This window comes from Danio rerio, chromosome 18 (genome assembly GCF_049306965.1).
Source record: "Danio rerio strain Tuebingen ecotype United States chromosome 18, GRCz12tu, whole genome shotgun sequence".
In the NCBI taxonomy this organism is placed as follows: Eukaryota; Metazoa; Chordata; class Actinopteri; order Cypriniformes; family Danionidae; genus Danio; species Danio rerio.
The window spans coordinates 51,747,501-51,755,000 of NC_133193.1; the positions used below are offsets into that span (position 1 = coordinate 51,747,501).

At 35.1% G+C, this 7,500-nt stretch overlaps 1 protein-coding gene and 1 long non-coding RNA gene across 5 annotated transcripts in view; one reads left to right on the plus strand and one right to left on the minus strand.

The window, feature by feature from the left end:
- Nucleotides 1–7,500, minus strand: part of kcnj1a.1 (potassium inwardly rectifying channel subfamily J member 1a, tandem duplicate 1) — a 146,519-nt gene that overhangs the window by 103,370 nt on the left and 35,649 nt on the right. The gene's annotated exons all lie outside the window — the stretch shown is intronic.
- LOC141378689 (uncharacterized) lies at nt 278–4,689 on the plus strand. The gene is made up of 2 exons (XR_012393900.1): nt 278–2,687; nt 3,738–4,689. It is a non-coding gene; the product is annotated as an uncharacterized lncRNA (long non-coding RNA).

Sequence of the window (7,500 nt, forward strand, 5' to 3'; positions counted from 1 at the left end):
GAAGAATGTTGGGGGGAAAGCAGCCATTAACATCCCATATATAGTAGGAACAAAAAAAAAATACTATTAAAGTCATTTACATTCATTCATTTTCCTTTGGCTAAGTCCCTTTATTCATCAGGGGTCGCCACAGCAGAATGAACTTATCCAACATGTTTTACACAGCTGATGTCCTTCCAGCTGCAACCCATCACTGGAAAACACCCATACACTTATTCACACTCATACACTATGGCCAATTTAGTTCATCATTTCCCATATATCGCATTTGTTTGGACTGTGGGGGAAACCGGAGCACCCGGAGGAAACCCACGCCAACACGGGGAGAACATGCAAACTCCACACAGAAACACCAACTGACCCAGCCGAGGCTTAAACCAGCGACCTTCTTGATGTGAGGGGACAGTGCTAACCACTAAGCCACCATGTTCAAAAAGTTTTAAAGTAAGGATGATGAAATGTTTATTGTTGGGTGTACTGTCCCTTTAAAAATGAATCACTGACTCAAATGATTCATTTAAAATGAATCAGTTGTGGAACACTGGACACAAATATTAAGCTCTGGGTTTGTTTTAATGCATTTTCGGTATATTTAAAATGGCATTCTTGACTGTGTGACATCACTGAACTCAATATAAAAAACCTCAACTTTTTTTATTTAATTGGTGACGCAGTGTTCAGCACAATCGCTCTGCTTAAATGCCCGGCCTCTAAGGGTGTGTGAAATTAAGAAACTGTTTATATTTTTGGTTTGATAATGAGAATTAACTTTTTAATGTAGGGGCGGCATGGTGGCTCAGTGGTTAGCACTGTGGCCTCACGGCAAGAAGGTCGCTGGTTCGAGCCCCAGCTGGGTCAGTTGGCATTTCTGTGTGGAGTTTGCATGTTCTCCCCATGCTGATGTGGGTTTCCTCCAGGTGCTCCGGTTTTCCCCTACAGTCCAAATACATGCGCTATAGGGGAATTGGGTAGACTAAAACTGTACGTAGTGTGTGAATATGAATGAGCGTGTTTGGATGTTTCCCAGTGATGGGTTGCAGCTGGAAGGGCATTCACTGCGTAAAACATGTGCTGGATCAGTTGGTGGTTCATTCCCCTTTGACGACCCCTGATGAATAAAGGGACTAGGCTGAAAAGAAAAGAATCCCCCCTTCAACCCCATCTCCTCCTTTTCCTCCCTTTTCTAAGGGGGAGCTCTCGAGACCTACCTGATCTCGTATCCCCTTATATGCTTATTGACCGGGCAGGAGCCCTGGGCTCAAGCTCTCCGAGCTCAGTGTTCTTTCCGGGACAGCATGCCAAACCTACTATTAACGCTAAGCATATCTAAGTGGGAACTCTTGAATGACAATTTTATATTGAGTTCACACTAAACGAGGAGTATCTTCATGAGTAAATTGCAAACAAGTCAATGCATATGTGAGAACAGAGTCGGATTACCATCCTGCAGTGTGGGAAATACGCAATACCTCATTCATAAACCTCAGTTTCAGACACCACTGTCTATTTTCATGTGGACAAACAACGAAACTGCATAGAAAAATATGTATGACTTTGAAAATACCTGTGCTTATATGAGCAGGGCCTTGTGTACATCAGTGTTTCTCAACTGGTGGGTCGAACACTTTCAGTGGGTCGTGGAGTGTGTGGTCAAAAAAAAACAAAACAACCAAAGTAATTTTTTTTACTTATTTTGCTTATGCCGGACTTTTATTTTGAAATGTGTGCTCGACAACCCAACCGTTTGACATGTGAAATTTCATTTAACTATTGCAACAAATATGTCGAAGCGCAAGTACAACCCCAAATATGTAAAGTATGGATATATATATATATATTTATTGATGAAAAAAGACTTAAAGCCTCGGTGTCATATGTAGTGAGGTGCTCTCAAAAGAAAGCATGAAACCTTCTAAATTAAAACAACATTTAGAAACCATAAAACATGTTTTATTAAGTTTATTATTAACAGTTTTGTCGTTTTTACTTTGTAAAATTTCTGCAATTTGATCCAGCAATGACAGCAATAAAATATTGTTGATTTGTAAGTCTTGGTGAATGTCTTATGATGTATCTGTTACTAGTTTACGTTAACAAATAAATACAAATTAATTATAAATCCTAAAATTGTATTATAGTTCCTAAAAGATTCGGATCGCGGCTTGATGACCATGTAAAAATGTGGGTCCCATGGCCAAACCAGTTGAGAACCCCTGATGTACATTATTAAAACAACAGTTCAGTATTATCATAAACAATAGATGTCGCACACCCCTAACACATGCTATCAATGTTTTCATCATCCACCAGATGAACCTCTCATAGTGATTTGGTCATATATATTAGGGTTGGGCGATGTCGACCAATTTGGCATCGTACGATATCCAATGTGAAACATCACGATGGACGATGTCGTCGTAATCATGTGAAAAGCAGGGGTCTGAAGAGCGAGGAGGGATCCGGGGGTGAGAAGGGTGCATGACGTATTTTAGGAGATGCGTGATTTCCGGGAGATTATCACTCGTTTGCGGGCATTATGAGTCCGGCAAATGCATGGAGACTCCCGGAACTTCTGAGAGACTTGGGATGTCTGAATATCACATGTAACAACTGAAGTGAGACCCGATCCAGCGGTACATCCTTCATAAACTCTCTGACATGCTCTACTCTCTGCCTGAAGTTCAGGGGTCCGTTCTTCGTACCTCGCTTAAATGATCTAAGATTATTTGGCAGATCCCGGATCTTTTAATCTTGATAACTGATCTCTGGCTAATTTGGTTCTTCATACAAGTTCGCGAATCAGATTAGCATGTCTGGATGAACTGATCTGAGATCGCTGTGTGTGTTGTGAAAGACAGATCTATCGATCCTCGAAATCATGATCAGCAATGCAGCGATTGGCTGACGGCACAGCAGCGTAATGACATCATCTGATTAATATTCAATTATCCATGGGAGCAAAATTACATCAAATTAGCAGTAAACGGCTTGTTAAATATGACACGCAATAACCTTCCACATATGTTTTGAGCTGCAGGCTTTACACTTTCATGTGTCGAGAGTATTCATCATGTATTTCAATGCAAATCAGTGTATTTAGTTCTACATTTAGAAAATATTTTCTTTATTATAGTAGCCGTTTTTTAATCGGTGTAAAGAATAACTGGTTGTTTACAAAAGCGTTTTCATATTGGTAAAGGCGTCTGCAACTTTTGTGAAGCATCAAATCACTGACATATTAACAATAAAAACATGTTTATGACTGCATAAATGTATTATTGCTTTAAAAAAAAGTCACATATTGTGCATTTCTATTATATACAATTTGTAAGTTTTCTCTTTGCACCACCAGGTGGCAGTCTTTGTACTTTCATTTCAAGGGTGCAGATTGCTTAAGTTTTATTAATATATATAACTTAATTTATTTTATTAATAATTTTAACTTTATATATAGTTAAAAAATATTTACTATTTTCCCAAGTGTATATAACTACTACTGTAAGAAAATATCATAATTCGGTACATACTTTCTCTATTATCTTTGCTTGAACTGAGCCGATCTAATCCTGTTTATATGAATTGAACCTGCTTACGATCAGGTTTGAGCTAGCAGAACTGTTGCTATGACAACAACTCTCGGATCAGCTTTGAAGAACGAAACGATCCTGGATCATGTCAAATCGTCAACATCCAAATCCAGCTAACTGAGTAATCCACGTACGAAGAACGGACCCCAGAGGAGCGCATGACAGCGTGTGTCATGTTGTTGTCTGTGTGTGTGGTCACGTGATGTGTGTTTTCAGCGGACGGATGGCTGTTTAGAAATGCAAGCAAAAACAAGGTGTGGATGTGAATCATTTTCGTTCTAAAATGCCATTTTAACACATAGACGTACTAGTGTAAACAGGGCCTGAGTGTGAATTTTTCGCGAGCAGGTTTGCGACGGGGGCGGGGCGATGGATCACGATGCCGGCTCAGCATTGTCCATCTCCGATGGCATCGTCTATCAGCCCAACCCTAATATATATATTGACAAAATGCATGTGTTATGACCTCAACAGTTGTGTTCTGTGGTGTGAACGGGCCTCATTTTGGAGTACATTACTGCATGTGTTACGGCTTGGCTATGAAAAGGATGGAAAATGTTTTGCTGATGCACCAGACAAAAAGCACAACCACTGCAGTGGCGGAACACACACACACACACACACACACACACACACACACGTAAACCTGCAGTCCTGGAAATATTGCACTGTCTCCGTGAAGGTTTTGTTGACCTGCTGCGTTCAATCTTGTCCCGTCCACACTCCCGGACTCGTATTATTCTGTCTCCATCGCAGTGGATTTCTGTGTGCAGGTTTTTGAGTCCAAGACTGTGAGTCCCATTTTCCAAGCGGCCCGAAGAACTGTGTTTCAAAGCATGAAGCCTAAGGCGAGTTCTGTACACTTTCTAAACAGGGTATTTTCTAAGGCATGCAGACTATAAAAACACAAAAGCTTTCTACAAAAACTTAACTGTACAGTTGTGGGTTACGGTGAGAGGAGAGATTTACAGCAGAAACACTGGTGCGGTGTTTTAAAAGGTTTATTCGCATTTTAGGAGAAACTCTCACCTATGACAAGTCATTTTCACACAATACTATTATATGCAGGCTATTTACATAAATAAAGAGACTTATAAGTGAATCCTGTGTCCTTTTTGCTTTCTAATAAGGGTAATAAAGTAAAAGACGTTAAAGCACACTGTAAACAATATCTTCTTCAATTATGAGATGTTGATTTCTGCTCTGTCTACAGTTGAACAAAGTGACTTTTATTGACATTTCAGTCGTTTGAAATAATATAATGCATTAGAAATAATAATATATAGTGATAATAAGTCTGCAAAACAGCAGAAAATGTATTGGCAGTTTATTACAAGGTTTCTGTTGCGTAATATACAACACAAACACAGACAATATACCACTCTAAACTATTAAAAATGTTTATAAAAGTCACTTATTTTTACACTTTTCAAGTCTAAAAGTTGACAGAAGAAAGATCAAGATCCCATAATGCAACTGAAAAGCAGAAATAAACAAAGGCAAAATAAAAACATGAATAATAAAATATGGAAATCTGCTAATTTACGGATTTTTTTTAGAGTAACATTGGCCAAAGTCTTGACTTAGTTTAACCTACTAAATTAAGCTAATCTGGTTTCAATTTAATTTATTTTAGCTATACACTGTTTAACATAATATTTTGAGTCAGTTTGACTGATTTAAGTTGAGATGACTACTCAAGTTCATTTGATTCAACTTTAAAAAATTTAAGTTTTTTAGCATTGCAAATGCATTTGATTAAACATAAAAAGATTAATATAATAAATAAAATAAAGGTGTTATTTAAATTTAAATGAAAAAAAAAAACAATGTTGGGTTTGCCCATATTTGACCATATATGCATTGAAACAGTGTAAGCTGGATAATTGCTGGTTTAAAAAGCTGGATAAAACATGCTTGCTTCATACAACCCATATTTTATTTAAATATGGTTTAAATAACCCAAAGATTTTAGGATTTGCTTATTGTTTAGTATACTTTTATATACAGCATAGTTACATACTGACTTATAAGTCAATGAATGGACATCATGAAAAGTGGCCAGAGCCTGCTTGTTCAATGACAAGGAAACACGTTTGCTGCATATTTACATTTACAATTTTTATTGCAGGACTAACACATTCAACATTTTCTTGAAGGTTTCAAATCTCAGCTTAAATGTGATAATTACGGATTTATTTATTTATTTAATGTTTAACTTTATTTTACTTTCTATTTGATTTTGATTAGATTTACTTTTTATTTGATTTAATATTTTATATCATTTACAGTTAAATGTTATTATATTTATTGTTTACCTTCATTCTATTTACTACTTGATTTGATTTTCTATTTTATTTATTCACTCATTTTCTTGTCGGCTTAGTCCCTTTATTAATCCGGGGTCACTACAGCGGAATGAACCGCCAACTTATCCAGTAAGTTTACGCAGCGGATGCCCTTCCAGCCGCAACCCATCTCTGGAAAAATTTTCTATTTTATGTTTCGTTTTGTTTTTTAATTTTGTTTTATAAACTGTTTAATTTTATTATTTACTTTTTATCTTTTTGTTTTACTTTTATTTTATACATTTTATTTTCTATTTTATTTTCATTTTTATTATTGTACTTTATTTTATTTGTAATTATTTTATTTTAGATAATGTTTTTATTTAATTTGTATATTATTTTATTTTATATATTATTTTATTTATATTATTTTACTTTTTTATTATTTCATTTTAATGCATTAATTATTTTACTTTTTCTAATATTTTATTTAATATATTATTTTTATATATATATATATTAGTTAATTTTATATATTATTTTAAATGCAATTAAATTTATTTAGATTTAATTAAATATGTATTTATTTTATTTAATTTATTTTAATTTAATTATTATTTTTTTATTTTATTTTATTCATTTTAATTTAATTTAATTTGTTATTATTTAATTTTATTTGTTATAATTTAATTTTACAATGGGTCCAGGGTAAATCAACAAAATTGATGCCACTTTACACTGAAGGAAGGAATTATATTAAGTGGCCTTAACTAATAACAAATAATTTCCCTTACACTAAAAATAATTAATTATTACCATGTACTTATAGTGTAAATACATGTTTTTACATTGTACTCATGATTGATTAAATACCTGCATGCAATTACACCTGTATGCAATTTCTGTAAGTGCATTTATAATTACGCTGTTGACCATCCCTTACAAATTAACCCACCCATAAACCTACCCATACCACCAGGGTCTCCAACACTACCCGTACAGCTCAAGAGCACCACATGTTTTGCAATACATTATAAACACAGTAAGTACATTGTATTTATGTTTTGACGCAAGTACCTAATAGTTAAGGCCATTTAATATGAAGTGGGACAAACGTGTTTTTTTAAAACAGTAGCAGATGCTAACAAAGGTATTTCTGCTATGCTTAGAGAAGTTTATTTCTTGAACAATACGCTTTGCTCTAGCCATATGTTACCAGCTAATGCTTCTTCTGCCCACATGCATATATGCTTTATTAAAATTCGAGAGGAAATTAATTACATGCAAGAATTAGGACACCTTAAACACACTTCCATCTCCCTAAAATGACCACTCATGCTTCTCTCTAAAAAGTGCAGGAAGTACAATAAAGCGTCTGGTGTACACCTATCAGCACATATCAATATAGCACTGGGTTTAATTAAGATGCTTATGGCAGGTTACTCGTCATCCGTCTTCATGCATCATAAAAGATTCATAAAACCTACAAGTAGAATCTGCGATTATTCAAATGCCTGATGACTTACAGTTTCACAGCTAAAATAAGATCATGTCATATTTGAGCCTGTGAAGTTCAGATATGCAGTCTTGCGGTAAAATACATTTTTAATTATGCATTTTAACCT